At 39.5% G+C, this 15,165-nt stretch overlaps 1 protein-coding gene across 3 annotated transcripts in view; it reads left to right on the top strand.

Moving 5' to 3' along the window:
• The first annotated feature begins 32 nt into the window (after nt 1-32).
• Nucleotides 33-15,165, top strand: part of NPVF (neuropeptide VF precursor) — a 49,124-nt gene continuing 33,991 nt past the window's right edge. Inside the window, exons 1-2 of one of the 3 annotated variants that reach the window (XM_072923997.1) lie at nt 34-283; nt 1,564-1,780. The gene's annotated coding sequence lies outside the window, so the exon portion shown is untranslated. Of the gene's footprint in view, nt 284-1,563; nt 1,781-15,165 lie in introns of all 3 variants that reach the window. The other 2 variants (XM_072923998.1, XM_072923996.1) reach the window with 2 other exon arrangements.

The following is a 15,165-nucleotide window of genomic DNA, read 5'->3' as shown; positions in this document are numbered from 1 at the left end:
TCATTCTGTTTCAGTTTTGGAGGGTAGCATTTCTCATTTCTTCTGACTCTCCCTCTGAAATTCTCTTAGTTTCATTTTTTAAACATCCGGTTTATGAGATTTTGTGGGTTTTTTTATTTCAGACAGCTCTGGTTGAATTTACCCATACATGGTTTCCCTGGGAGATGCAGCAAGCACCAGACACTTTTCGTTTCAGCCCTGTGCTTACAGGCTTTGGGGGCTGCAGCCACCTAGGACTTGCTTCTCAGACATTCGGCTCACTTCTCTAGCTCGTATAAGCAAGGTATGGAAAGGATAAAATTATACATTTTCCTTTTTTTGATCAGTCTTCAGGGTCAGGGAGAGACTGCAGCTATGATTGGTGGTCATGAGTAACCTTCTCCTCTATGGCCACACAAATAAGCATTATGTCTTTATTACTTACATGCATTGTCTCATATGAGCCTATTTGTAATTAATAGAAAACAAAGCCCTTTTGACCTTACCCGCGGGAAATATTGTTACCTTCATGCTAGCCATAAATTAAGCTAATACAGCCTGAGTGTCCAACATATTTCTCTCAGATAACATTCACTCAAATATTAAACAGGGAGAGAAAAGAAAGGAAAATGTAAACCATTGGCATCAAGATGGACTCTGCAATTGTTCAAAGTTGTATCAGAGTGAGAGACTTTATTTTGCTGTAACAGTTGTTGGAAGCAGAGAAAAGTATCTGATACAATGGAAACAAAAGGAAATTTTAGCAATGCAAAATCTAGTTGCCCAGACAGGAATATTATCTGATGCTCTACTGAGACAAATATCTTCAAAGGAATACAGCAGAAAACAAAAACCGTTACAGTGAAGAATAAAAAATGCTGTATTAATATATAATAATTAACCATACTAATTTAGCTGTATAATTATGGTCTCTTTGTTTTTCTTTTGCTTTTTTAACTTCAAGTGGTGCACAGCAGTAGAAATACAAAATATTTTGCTTTGCCTTGTGTGTATGCACAGTGCTGGCAAACAGTAGCTATCTCCTCATAAATGAGCTGTCACAAATTACTCCTCGTTTGGTGGCAACATCCTTGGTCTACATCACAGCAACAGGAAGCCTAATCAATTATGCTCCTAAAACGAAATAAGAGCTCTATGGTGCCAGGGGCATAGCTCATAAAATTAATTACAAGGCAAGTTTACATTTTGAAGTACCAGTTTATGGAGGGACTAATAACTTTTGATGAAGACTTTGACAGGATATTACTCACAAGGATTATGAAAACACAAAAATCTTTTGCAACTGGCTACTCAGACACTGGCTTGTGGCTCACAGCTGCACTTCCCAGCTGTCACCCAGGGTCTGCCCCTTTCCTTTGTCAAGTGCAGACAAAGATACCCAACGATATCACGATATCATTATCCATATAGAGAGCAGAGAGCAGTCCTCATCAGCTGCCCACATCCACCCAGACAATGCCTCATCTCTCTGCCTCTCCCTCCTACAATTCTGTGTTACATCTGATTATAGTAGTATGGGGCAGAGAGGACTATTTTCTTTTTTTTTTTTTTTTTTTTTTTAAGGACTGGGAAACCCCTGTGAAGAAAAAGACCCAGGATACTTTTAGTGGCTGCAGAGAGGGCAAGGCTATAGGGTGAGCCCTGAGGTCTCAAGGACTCCAGCCAGGGGCAAGACGTCACAACTGCTTTGACCTCAGGGCACTTCCAAGGACTGATAATGGGAAATAGAGTTATTCAGGCGTTGGTGTTTGCTCAACTGTGGAGCATAAAAATGTAAAAGGTGAATAGTGACAGATGGCAGATCTTTGGGGGAAACAAGTAATTTTAGTGGTGAAAGCAAACAAAGCAAATTGTGGCATGGATTAATGTGGAGCCTTTCATGCAAAAATTGAAAACATGTTGCTAGTCAGCCCAGCAAATGGGTGAAAAGGCAGGTAAATTCTGGTATGGCCTTTACACCACTGGCTGAACTGAGGCACCAAAAGGACAAGCACCCTGCCAATATACTGCAGCCCTAAACAATAATGCAGGGACGCCATGGCCAGCAGTGGGGTGTCAGCCACTGTTTTTCACCAGCCCACTGAGTCACCTCTTGGTCTGGCGAAAGCTGTTTAATGAATTGCCTTTATGAAGCTTCAAGACATTGAGACCCACATAGGACATGGAATGATGAATAGCCTGCCTCAAAGATGCCATTCATAATCAAATTTTAAATGTAATTCAGCTGAATGGAATCATTGCTCTTGTGTGCATCATTTACAAGCTTGGATGCTTGTCTCTGAACTGGCACGGAACCTTCCCCTGAAAGACAAGCTGTGAGTTATCCTGCACAGGAGCTCAGAAGGGAGCTGCACAAAGCCACACAGACTAACTCTTCACAGAGTGAAATGAGATGTGTGAAACAAGAGTGCGAGTAGGTGTGAGCATGTCTGTGTTTGAGCACCTTAACATTTCTATTCATTTACTAGTTTCAAGCAGGCGTGATACAGAGGTAGCAATCTGAGAGATGCTGCCATTTTCCAAGTACTGAGTATAGAGAAAACAGGTTGAGCAAGCAAGAAGGGAACCCTTTCCATGACCTATTTGAGAAAATAAACTAAACAAAGACCCAAAGACATTGGTTGGAAAAGTTGAAAAGAAAGTTTTACAGCACCTTAAAGCAAATCTTTCAGTTCCCAAGAATAAAGTACAAGCGTGTTCTTTAAATTATAATTAGAGTGTCCCTTCTTAGACTGGGCAAGAGATTTTTATTTAAATGGAGATCTCCTCAGAAGTGCAAAGAGGCCTTTGGGGAGGTGCAGGGGAGGAAAAATGTAATTTTTCAGGCTCCAAGTGTTCTTTTGTGTTTTATAAACAGCTGAGTGACAGCTCAGTGATTAATAAGTTACATAAATAATTATAAGCGACATGTAGCTGAATCTAGTCCACATTCCAGACATGGTACATTAAATAAAGAGAATTCTGCTCTTCCCCCAGAAGAAAATTTATCTGGCAACAGCAGATAAATCAGAAATGATACTGTTAAAGTATATCCAGTTCTTTGGAAAGACAGCTCATCAAAACCAGAAGTTTTTACTGCTTTCTCAAGCAAATTGTTTCATTTACTTCAGTCCTACCTTGTACTCATTCAGTATGAAAAATTACTTTCTTCCTTTATTCATCCTCTCTGGTTGAGCTTATTATTTACCCAGAAATGCCCATGTGAAATGGAGTTTTGTGCCAGTACAGCCCCATGCATAGGAAGGTAAATTCTAGTTTTTAGTACAAACACTCGAGCTCACAGGGAGGCTCACTGGATGTGTTTAATTGGTCATGTTTTACAGCACCATCAAGAAATTCAAGTTAAATTGGTCCCTCTCCCTTGGATTGATACTGAAAGAGACAAACCTGAAGACAGTGCCTGCCTATGTTTTCTGTTGCAAAGACACATTTATAGCACATAGGGATTGAGCAGTAACTTTGTAAGATGTTACTGAGGTTTTTAGAGCATCTTTCTGTCTTCCCCAGCAAAACATAAAAGAATGTAATAGAAAAGAGCAGTCTGACCCAGTAGAGTGTCTTAAGGTTAGGAAACAACCTTGTTTGAAATCCAGCTGTGCCCAGGGTCTCCCCATTGGGTGGAGGGTAAGGATGTGAACTCCAATTAGAAAGTTGTATGATGGGAATGATTCCAGTACTGAAAAAACAATTGAGAAGTGTTTTGAAATGTGTCTAAGGTTGTTTAAAAGTACTAGTTAATGCTTAACACCTCTTTTGCCCCTCTCCCAACCCCCAACATTCTTTGTGCATGAGTTATTCTCATATTCTTCTGAGTTATCTCTCCCTGTTTGTGAATGTCATATATTCCTTGCTCTTATGGGGAAGGGGAGTCACACAAAGACCTACTTTGCTAAGTTTATCATTTAATAATATGTAACACTGAGTGCTTTTCTATATTTTAGAGTTCCAGTGAGCTTGTGGAAATAATAAAAAAGAAGACTTCCGGTAAAGAAAACTGTTCTTTTCATGAATTTCAGTAAAACACTGATCTTCTGGTATATCATCTTAGCAGGTAGTAGCCACAATGCCAAGAAATGTGATTACTTCAATAATTAAAGCATGTTTTTAATGACTTAGAGTGTGAAATGAGGCATCATTTCCTAGATTCACAGATTTAAGGCCAGAAGGGACTTGAAAGATCATCTGTTCCCAGTTCTCTTGTAAAAACACCACTATTTTTTCCATTGCTGTTACTTAGGCAAATGCATTCCTTCCTGTGAAGCTAAGCACATCTTTTCCCAAAATGGATTTAGTTGTAGTTTAGTGACAGAACTTAAACTTTCTATATTTACATTAAATTGCATCTTCATTCCTTTCTCACGCTTAGGATAATTTACCATTTTAAGGGCAGCTGCCTGACAGCAAGCAGAACACTAGGATTTAACCCCTAAACCCATAAATAGACACTTATTTACATTAAATTTCAGTAAAGCAACCCCAGAACAGGAGTGCTGCACTTCTACTTTCCTGCTACCACTCCTGCCAGAACAGCAGTGATGCCTGTAGCACCATTAGCAGGAGCAGCCACGAGCTCTTTCCATGCTCTGAAACACGAATCCCTTCAAAATGGATTGCAGATTGCACGCTGGGATTCGCTCATCAGCTGTTCTGAGGATCAGCCAACATGTTCAGGATCTCCTTTTTATTTTTATTTTTTTTTAAGTTTTCTCATACAGGAAAGTTTCAGCCTAAGAACTCCTGCCTGGAATCTGAAGAAGCAGAGAACTTGCCAGCACATCTTATCCTTGTGCTGCCTACCCCTACTCCAGGGTACAAGAATAGACACTTATTCCAAGTGCTTTCGAAGCTGTGGCCATGGACAAGGAAACCCTGCTCACACCCATGAGATATTCTGTATGAATTTTGTCTTCCTGACTTTCTTTTCTGACTAAGCTTGATCTCTTTTTCCGCCAGTTTACATAAAGGTCTTCTGGCAGAAATGTCAGTTTTAATCTGCTGTTTATACTTCTGTAGTAGATGCTAAGGACCCTATTTTATCTTGCAAACTTTGCCTTGACACGGCATCAGCTTAATTCCCTCATTGAGGTCCTAGCCAAGCAAAACTCACCTTGTTTTAATCTCTTGTTGTAATTCATTCAAAGCTCTTCCAAGTACATCCAAGATTTATTCTGTCATTTTAATCTGTTCTGGAGAAATAGATTATCCAAACAGACGCACACTTTATTTTTAGTTTCGAATTTGTAAGCTGCAGTAAAAGTGGAAAAAAATGCAATCTTCAGTAATAACCAAAATTTTCAGGGAAATTCTGATCCATCTCAGTGACTGTATGAGAAATGCAATCAAACAAGGTAAGAGCTCAAAATATACTAGGGAGAGAAGAGTGAGAGGGGAACATTTGCTTGTTTATTATGGTACAGAACTGCTGTGCAGAACAACTGCCTATCTTCTAAGGCTTTGAGTTCACTGCAAAAATAAAATCCTCCAGCAGCCAATGTAGGTGCTTTATAACCACATCTAATGTCCTCTGACTCCCTATGTGCTCTTTTTGTGGCTAGCTTAAAAATGAACCGAAGAATCAATTTCAAATGTTTCTTTTATCTCTTATCATACTCCATGTCATACTATTTTTCCATTAGAAATAACTCTCAGAAGAAAACCTCAAAAGATAACATGCCGAAGATCACGTGCAAATTATTATAACCAATTTAGTTGCATATTGCAATTTTCAAAGGTTTTAACTATAGAGACAATGAATGGATCAAAATGAAAACCATAGAAATAAATCAACCATCAGTAATGAAAAAAAGAGAATGATATAATTTCTATTTGTCAAGGTTTAATGATGTCACCACCCATTTATCCTCTGCACTTAAAGGTTGAAGCTGTTCAACAAATCTCTCCTGAGCCACATACATCTGTTGCTTTAATGGTGCCTATAGAAAAGCTTTCTGATTAGTTAACACATCATTCATCAATTAGAACAGAAGGTAAAAGTTATTTCTTCCTACCCACAGTGCTTCATTAAAAAAATAACCTTTAATGTAATGAATGACAGCTGAATCAAGAAATAAATAAGAGGAGAGATGGTGCCTGAGGAGGTCACATTTTTAAAAATTCCAACTTTTCCTAGAACAAAGGAAAATGAGGAAATATAGGAAGAGAGGTCTTAACAGCTGCCCAAATACAGACTTTTCTGTGGCTCAATGCAGTGGCCACTAGGACAAAAAGACACATGCTGTGTTACAAACCACTTCACGAAAGAACTCACTAAATAATAAAAATGCATTGATACTCACTCCAAAGTTTGCATTGAGTATTTATCCTCAAAACTCTTGCAATGACAAGTATTTTAACCAATTCCAAAAAGGAAGATGAGCAATTTGTCCATAATGAATCTTTATATGAATCTTTGGCTGAGAAATTTTGTTCTTATACAGTGCATATATTGAAAGATGCCCCTCCAAATATATAAGCAAAAAACTCCCTGGGTTTACAGGTAACATATTCATCTTAAGGTGAAAGACAAGGATCCTGTTTACAACAATTTATTCAAAGAGACAGCATCAACTAAAGACACCCATCACAAACCCCTGTACACCCAGTTCCAGACAGACTTTTATCTCCATGCCGTAGCACTGCAGGCAGTGAAGCTTTCTTTGAGCACAGGACTGTGAATGCCTTCAGGGAGAGAAGCAGATCTGAATCCAAATTCCCCATTTTAGACATGTTCTAACCACTAGACAACCGGGTAGTCAGCATGAATAGAGCCCAAGTCTTCCTCTTACAAGGGCCACAAAACAAGCTACTTCAATTTTGTTAAGTTATTCTTTTTGCATCTAAGGTTGGCCATTTTGTATTAAATTAATCTATTGTATTAGGGCAGAGGTTGAAGTAGGATATTTATTTTGCTATTTAAAGTAATAACAGAAACCGCTGATTCAATCCAAATTGAATTCTTCATTTGGTTTGTCCAGCAAACCAAAACATTAGGCTCAAGTCAGGTATTTGTTAGAAGCAGCTGCTGCAATTACAAAGTTAGCTGCCCTGCCTATTGCATCAAACAGGGCAGATAGCTGCAGGCACACTCAGATGACAGGGGTCCTTGGAGTGATCAAAATTAACATGTTTCACTTCCCTGGAGATGGACCCAGGGTGGTTCAGGGCCAGTGACAACAGCCCACTTTAAGGGCAGTAATTCACTGCGGAAGGATGGGAACATGGACAACTTTGGCTGCTTCTCAGGTGGAGCCCCCACAGCATCCTGAGCTGCTTGCACTCTCCAGCTGCAGTTCCCCATTAGCTGCAGTGAGCACTGCTGGGATCCATGTGCACTGAGGACACACAGTGCATTTTCATTTATGTCCCAACTTCTGGTCTCAACCAGACCAGCTTTGCAGAGCATTGATTTCATCATCTTAGTGACTTCTCATGGCTGTCCAGTCTGCAAGTCACTTTTTCCTCACTCACAGTGCCACAGTAACATTAGCATAAACCCTGAACTCATTTTGTTTCCCACTGTAACTTCATCAGTAACTATTTCAGATGAGAGGAGAGAAATCAAACGGATCCCGCCACCTATTTAATGGAAAAAATCCAGGAGTGGGGTCTAAGCTGATGACTGCCAGGGCACATTCAGCCCAGGAAATGCAATCTCCTTTTCAGTAAGAGCAGTCATCACTTTGGAACATGGTGCTCATCAGCAGCTAGGAAACACTTTCAGGCTTTTACCAGCATCCTGTGATTGTCAACCCTGGCGCAGCCCTGCATTAGCTTTGCAGCGCTACAGCAGCCTTGTAAAGTACAAAAATCTGTGCACACTGCGGGTGGATTTTCCACCATACCATTGGGCTTACCTTGATGTAAATTGATGGGAAATTAGAGGCAGGGCATCTCTATATTGCAATGCAGGAGGCAGCAGGCTTGATTTTCAGCTGTTTTGAGAAACTGTCAGTAGAGTCAAACCAAGAGAGATTTTGACCATATTTTTTGTTTATAGTCTCTTTTACACAGAAAGCACAGTTTATAATCCAAGTACCAATCAGGCTGACTGTACACGTGTCAGAACTCAAAACACTGTAATTGATTCAGTCCAGCTTCAGTTTTGCCTCCCTTAAGAAAGGTTTCCAGGGAAACACTTGGTACTTGTTGCCATGTATTCTGCTGTGCAACCACATTGGTCTGGTAGGGATGGGGTGGAGATGAGATGACCCCATTCACTCTCCATCTCAGACTGTCACGCAGGAAAGGTATTTCTTCTAAAGAAGGAGCACAGCTGGAAACACAGCTTCCTGCTCTGTTGGGCTGCAAGAGTGTGACCAATAGAGAGGATGTTTCTGGCATAATTTCCTGCATGGAGTGAGTAAGAGACAGATCTGAGTCCCCAAAGATAGTATCAGCAAAGATGAACAAATCCATCAACCAGTCACCTCCCTGAAATCTGTAGTTGCAAGTGGTTGACAATGTCAGCCAGTAACTGAAAAAGTTTGAAGAATCAAACAAGATGCTATAAATCTTCACCTCTGTTCCTCTGAGTGAAAAAAGTTCTCAGGAACATTCATGGTCACAGGAGATGGCCACAACTGCCTCTCTCTTCTGAAAAATGCAATTAAGTAAATCTTGCTCAGAATCTCATAGTCTCTGGCTTTATGGAATGCATTAATTAATTTCACATTAGCAAGGGAATGGATTTCCTTCCGTTGTGGTCATATTCTTCCATACATAATTTCTATTATTTTGAGAGCTACTTTTAGAAAAGCATTGTTTCCTATTGATCAGCTGGAATCCTCATTATGCCGGTGTGTTATGCATGCAGAGTGGACTGCACACAAATGTGATATTCTAATACTGAGTGTTCTTGCTTTGCTCCCATTTCTACCTACTGATATTCAGGGCTTTGGTACAACCAAGTGTGCAGTTAGTGAACCCCGCAGACTCCAGTGAAATGATACAGGTTAACCTGTACAGTGTATTTGTGCCTGGATGAGCATTTTTGCAATCCGTGAATTTCAAGAGACATGAGCACAAGCTCGCCTGTACAAATATGCTTTAAGAGCTGACATTAAAGTTAATATGAAAGTTCAGAGGTGCAAAATAATTGAAATGCACAGAAGAGGTAGCAATAACGTTTCTAAACTGAGGCAGTGAATTATGTATATAAGAAATATTAAAAATGCAAAGCTGACTCTATTTGCATTTGGAATGCCCCCTAGCTGTTACCACAGAGGAGGAAATTGCTTTATGCTGAATTCAAGGGCATACTACTTAGTGCTGTATTTAAGTCAAGAAGGAATATCAGTCATTTTTATTCTACCACTTAACTTGGGCTTATGTAATCTGCCTGAAAGCCAAGTCAGTTGTCTTATTTTCTATCATGGAGAGATAATATATAATCCAATCATTAAACCTTTATATTCAGATGGTTCTGGGACTCCTCAGAACCACATTGCTGCATGTAAATCATGGGCTGTCATCAGTCCAAGACGATGGAAATATCAGCGCTTTTGGGCAGATTACTTTTGGGTAATCAGAGGGTAAAATTAAACTTATTCACCAGCTGGGGAATACATAGTTGATGTGGAACAATCAAATGATGCCTGATTTTCTTGCAGTGAGTGTGGGTTAGGTATCAGAGCATCAGGGTCTAAAATGAGCGGCCTGGTTCATCTAATTGGATTTAAACTTTGTCTGGGTGGAAATGTGTGAGTGAATTTTGCTTTTCTTGGCATCCAGGCTCGAAAACAGTGACTGTGGACTGGACATGAGCAAGTGAAATAAATGAACAAGTGCATGAGGAAATGCCACCAAAAGTGGAGGAGGAAAAGTTCTTAAGTGAGGAGGCAAAGGTTGTAAGCCACAGGCAGCAAACAGACTGACTTCTAGGGTTGAAACCCCCGTACTACAATCACCAAAGAATTTTTCTGTAGTCTTAAGAGCAGCAGAGTTAATGTAGAAATAATTTTACAAATTAGTAGTTCCTGTCTGTCTCTGATCACATTGTATCTTTTCCACTTCATTATTTCCTCCATGAGCAGTAAAAATCAATCAAATTTTCACAAATTTTATTTAACCTCAGCTTCACTTCCAAGATCTGTTATATAAGTGGCAGGAAAATATCACAAAACAGCTGCTTCCACCTATGACTTCATAAGGAGAATAAGCAGAGGACCAAAATGGAGTTTACACATCTATCATCCATAAGCTTCTGCATACTGATACACAGAAAACTACTTTTTGTGTTCAGAAAGCCAGCATTACTGACCAAGCCCTGATTTAAAATGTCAGATCAAATTAATTCCAGTTGACTGTGGTAAACAAAGGAAATTGTAGCAAGGACAGACATATGCAAGGGCAAGATATGTTTAAGCAACAAGCTGGTTGCTAATGCATCTGTTTACTTCCATTTATAATATAGATCTACCATAATATTATCTTGCATTTTCAGCAGCCCTGATCCTGATATTTAATGAAAAACTAAAATAAAAAATATTCTAAGTGTATCACATATCCCATGAGTCTTCCCATCCCAACAGCTGCATAATATAGTATGAATACAAATTTTCCCAACTGCCACATCCTTACAGTTAAAAGAATTTACCCTTTCCTCCTCAGCTCCCCAAAACATTCTCTCAGAGAACAATACAGGAAGGGGCTACCTAAGCTCTGTGTCAGATCACTGTTGCCTCTCTTGCTAAGTAAGATTTTCGGCTCAAAGTGTTGAAAAAAAAACTTATGTATTGCTATCAGGATATTTTCACTTACAATGGCAGTATGTTGTCAAAACTGGTGTCACTTGATGTCAGGACAGTTGTCTAAAGTGTAATTCCTGAGTTCTCGTGGGATTGACTGTTTTTCCAAATAGACCAGGTTCTTCCTCATATCTCAGATATCAAAAACTACTACATTATTTTGGTTACTTTTTTTAACAAAGGGACAAAAGATGGTAGAAGAATTACAGCTAAAACCAAGAAGGAGTATACTGGAGATTAAATTCAGATATGGCAGTAAGAAAATTCAATTTAAGAAGACACTGATGTGAGTCTCTGAGTATACCTCACTAAGGGGCAAAGCAGAGCTGGAAAAGTGAATATCGCCTTAATGAATATCAGAAACATGGGGACAGGAGACAGACAAATCAGGACACATGACAGAGGTCACATATTGTATCACTCATGTCAAAAAGAAGCAAGAAAATAAATGAGACTTGCAAGAATAGACTGAAGCCATTAGAACAGGGATGGCTGGGAAGGAAGGGTTGAGCACAGAGCTGCAGAGGGTCTGCAGAAGGAAATGAAGACTGGATTTACCAGTCTTTAGCAATTACAGAAGGTTTGTAGAAGAAATTGCCTTAGTCTGTGTTAGGGAGAAAAAGAGTGGTGAGGGAATGACACTGTACGGGGCAGTGCGGGATAGAAGAACCGCTGCTCCAGAAAAGTTGTGTTACAGGACAGAAGTCTGAAGCTTGCTCTCTGCCAGACATCTCTGTTTGGAAGAACTGGAGGCAATATCCATGGAAAAACCCCGAGGAAGAATATTGTTAATGCTTTGATTTGACATATTTTGTTTAATATTAAAGGGCAAACTTATGCTGACTGTTAAATCGATATCAAATCAAGACTGGAATCTGCTTTATGATCATGGACAGTGAACTCCTTACTGCTGGAGTCATAAATGATGTCACATTTCAGCAGTCCCGTGGCTGCCAATATTCAGTCCAGAAATTCCCATTTTAATTAAAAGCTTCAATCTGAAAGGCAAAGTGTCACTTGCTGACCATGAGAAGTATTACTTTGTGTTTCACACATGCTCTTGAAGCTCTGTGTGGAGCAAAAGACAGCTCACATCCTTCTCAGCACCATCCTGTCCCTCTGGCAAAGCCCTGTCTGAAGGCAAACCTACAATTTACGCTGTGAAAGAAAGTTTGATGTGGGAGCTGAGGAGAGCACAGGTTTTGAGCTGGCCTTTGGGGATGAAGGAATGTCACTACTTGTGGGCAGCACAAATCCAAAGTATCCTGTGCCTTCAAACACAGCATCCATGGGACTAGGAATTTCCCTCTCTTATGTCCCTCCCCCAAACCACCTAGCAACACAGCATGTGCTTTAAATCAGCAGTGCTTAGTCTGGCTTTCCAATTCATTTTGTTTGGCGTGGGCTGGACTCAAAAGAATTCTCAGAAGACAGGTGCATTTCACATCTGAATCAGATCCCAGAGGATTCATTTTATCAAGAATTTCATATCCTAGAATGACTGAAATCAACAAAGACCTTTGCCACTTTCTTATTTATATTGCCCCACTTGGTGAATACATGCCAGTGACTGGGAAGGATGCATTGCAAGGTAATTTTTTATACTTTCAAAGTGAAGAATTATTTAGGCACGTGTCAAAACTTTCACAGGTCTTAAGGATTAAACACAAACCACAGGTGTTTTCTCAGGGATGAAAAGGTTTACTGACATGGGGGATGTTGAAGCAATATGTCCCATAAATCCAAAGACTGTCTGGAGGCATGTGAAGAGGAATGTCAGGAACTGACTCCCTCTTGCTGTACTCCAAATCCATGCTGTAGATCCATGAAGACACAGAACATCAGGTTCTCATCACCATGAGGCACATTCCCAGGTCAGGATTTCCTGCGTGGCCTATGACTGATGACCAACTGCAGTCAAAATCAACTCACCCTGTTCAGTAAAACTTTTCCAGAACAGTGACAACTATAAGCTCTTATGCTATACCAGTCATCCTAGAAAAATAGCAAAATGGAGGCTTCATCAGACAGAAACAATGCCAAGTTAGAAACTTTGCATTGCTTTAGTCCAGTAAAACCCTCAAAGTAGCTGAATATGGTTGTTTGGCTGTTGCAAAATACCCAGGCATTTATCCACCAAAGCAGCATGAATATGGGGGCTTTTCTTAGCACTTTGTCTTCTTCAAATACACAAAAAATGTCCTCTGTGAAAAATGAACATCTCCTTTTAAATTCTAAGGTTAGGTCTCTCCTTTGATTCTAAATTTGCCCCAGATCCATCAAAATTGCTTTCACAAGTGCAGCCTGCCATGATGATAATCTAAAAAAGACAGTTTCTAATTAGACCAAGACATATGTTACACTCATGCCATTTTAGAAGGGGAAAGTCACGTTTTCTCATTCACATATATGATAATTCCCCATAAGAAATTATATTTATTCTCCTTGATCAGATTTTTGCCTATATGGTATAGATCTTCTTGCAGAAAAGAACTGGGAATGTTCTGGGAGTTTCCACAAAATACTTTTGTGGGAGAGATTTTTTAACATATTACACATGCTCCATGGAAAGCATTCACCATTTACAGGAAAACATATCTGATATAAAATTATCTTGTTTTTCCTCTGCTTTTCAGTTCAGAAAAACTCATAAAAGAGAATTTAGACAGAAAATACTTTCTACACATCTTTCAAGTAAAGGAATAGAGTTCATTGCTTCAAATTTTAATTTAAAAACTCTGACTTCCAAGAGGTATTTTTTTTCCTCTAGGCAGTATTGTTCCACTTTGGCCTAGAATAATTTTTACTAGATACTTTTTGATTAAGAACACTGAGCAAAATAAGCTGACAATCCAATGCAGTGTGATCCTTCTTATCAGTAATATAAGAATATTACTTTTAATTGCTTTATTTGAAAATGGCAATAGTAGCCTATTAACTTGGAAATTAACTCTGAACAACTGTTCCCGTGAGATAATATATGGATTTGATTTCAATGAAATCTCTGTCTTTATGTGAGCAGCTTTCAGCTAATTTGGTTGGCTGCAAATGGGTCTCCCTATTTCATTTAAATGGAGACAGAGGTAAAAGGAATGGAAAGTTTCCCAGTGTGATCCAAGTCCTTGCTTTTTGTCTCTATGAAAAATCCTTTTCCTCACCATGTAAAGGTTACTCTGTCAATTATGGTGTAACTTTTCTCCAGAAAACTAACTTTGCTCTGCCTTTGCATCATTAGCTCCCTGGTTAGGCCGGAATACAAGGACCATGAATGCCTTCATTAACTCAACCCAATTCTTGCAGATCTGCCCTGTTGTGCAAAGTGTTTGAGCCCATTCAATAGAAGCAGCCATGAGGTGTGTATTGATCTGGCAGTGCCAGCATAGCCCTGACCTGGTGCTCACTGCACCCTGACTTTTGTACAGGGGAAGAAGTTGCTCCTTACTGTGAAGTACAGCATAATAACTTCAGTGTTGCTTCTACCTCCAGAGTCCCCCAAATCTGAATTCTTTTTTTTTCTCCCTGATTTCCATTTCATCAAGCTTTTCTTATTGCCAGTGTAAGGTCAATTTTGACAAGTGACAGGAATCATCATATATTGTCTCTAGGGTCTCTCCTACAGGTGTCTGTATGTGGTCCAAACAGTCCTTGGAGGACACATTGCTAGGTGGTGAATGCAGTGAGAGTGCACAAGGAGGGACCTTGTGACTGCAGCCCTTCTCTGCTGCTCCCTGTAGCATAATCCTTGGCAATTACACCAGCAAACACTCCAGCATAGGAACTAATGTTCTGTGAGCTCCATTCAACAAAATTCTTAAGTACCTGCTTAAGATGTATGCCTTGCTGCCTCTGGAGTCAAAAAGATTAGTCATATACTTGCAGTTAAACACATGCAGGAGTATTTAATATGTTTTAATGGCTCTGTATATTCATTTGTCTGTTAAATGGCTGCAGTTCTGGACGTCCCCACTGGAAACAGGATGAAACTCATACATTAGGTGCCTTCAGCCCACCAGGCTCTGTTTAATGGCTGAGGGGGGGCGGGGTGCATAAGCAGAGATTTTGTATTATGCAACAATAGGTAGGTATTTTTTTGTGGATTGATACAAAATACTTGCATCTGTTGTTTCTCTGAAAGAATGCTTTGAGCAACTACTATGAAAGGGACTATAGGAAAACACAACTGTACTTTGAATGCCCTTTTCCTGCTCTCTCTGTGTTGTGCAACAGAGCACAGATGTGCCCACTCACACAAATCAAGAGCTGTCAAGATGGACTTTTACCATACATTTTTATTTTCAGCTTCTGGATCTTGAATTATTTTAGCTTTAACTATTAAATGATTTTCATAGCATCGGCTATCTCTCTTATTTTACTTTGAGATTTACTCTGAGATTTTGCAAACAGCAAATAGTCTGCTTAT

This window comes from Taeniopygia guttata, chromosome 2 (genome assembly GCF_048771995.1).
Source record: "Taeniopygia guttata chromosome 2, bTaeGut7.mat, whole genome shotgun sequence".
Taxonomy (NCBI): Eukaryota; Metazoa; Chordata; class Aves; order Passeriformes; family Estrildidae; genus Taeniopygia; species Taeniopygia guttata.
Note: the sequence above shows the minus strand (reverse complement) of the source record. Positions and strands in the feature narration are given on the sequence as shown.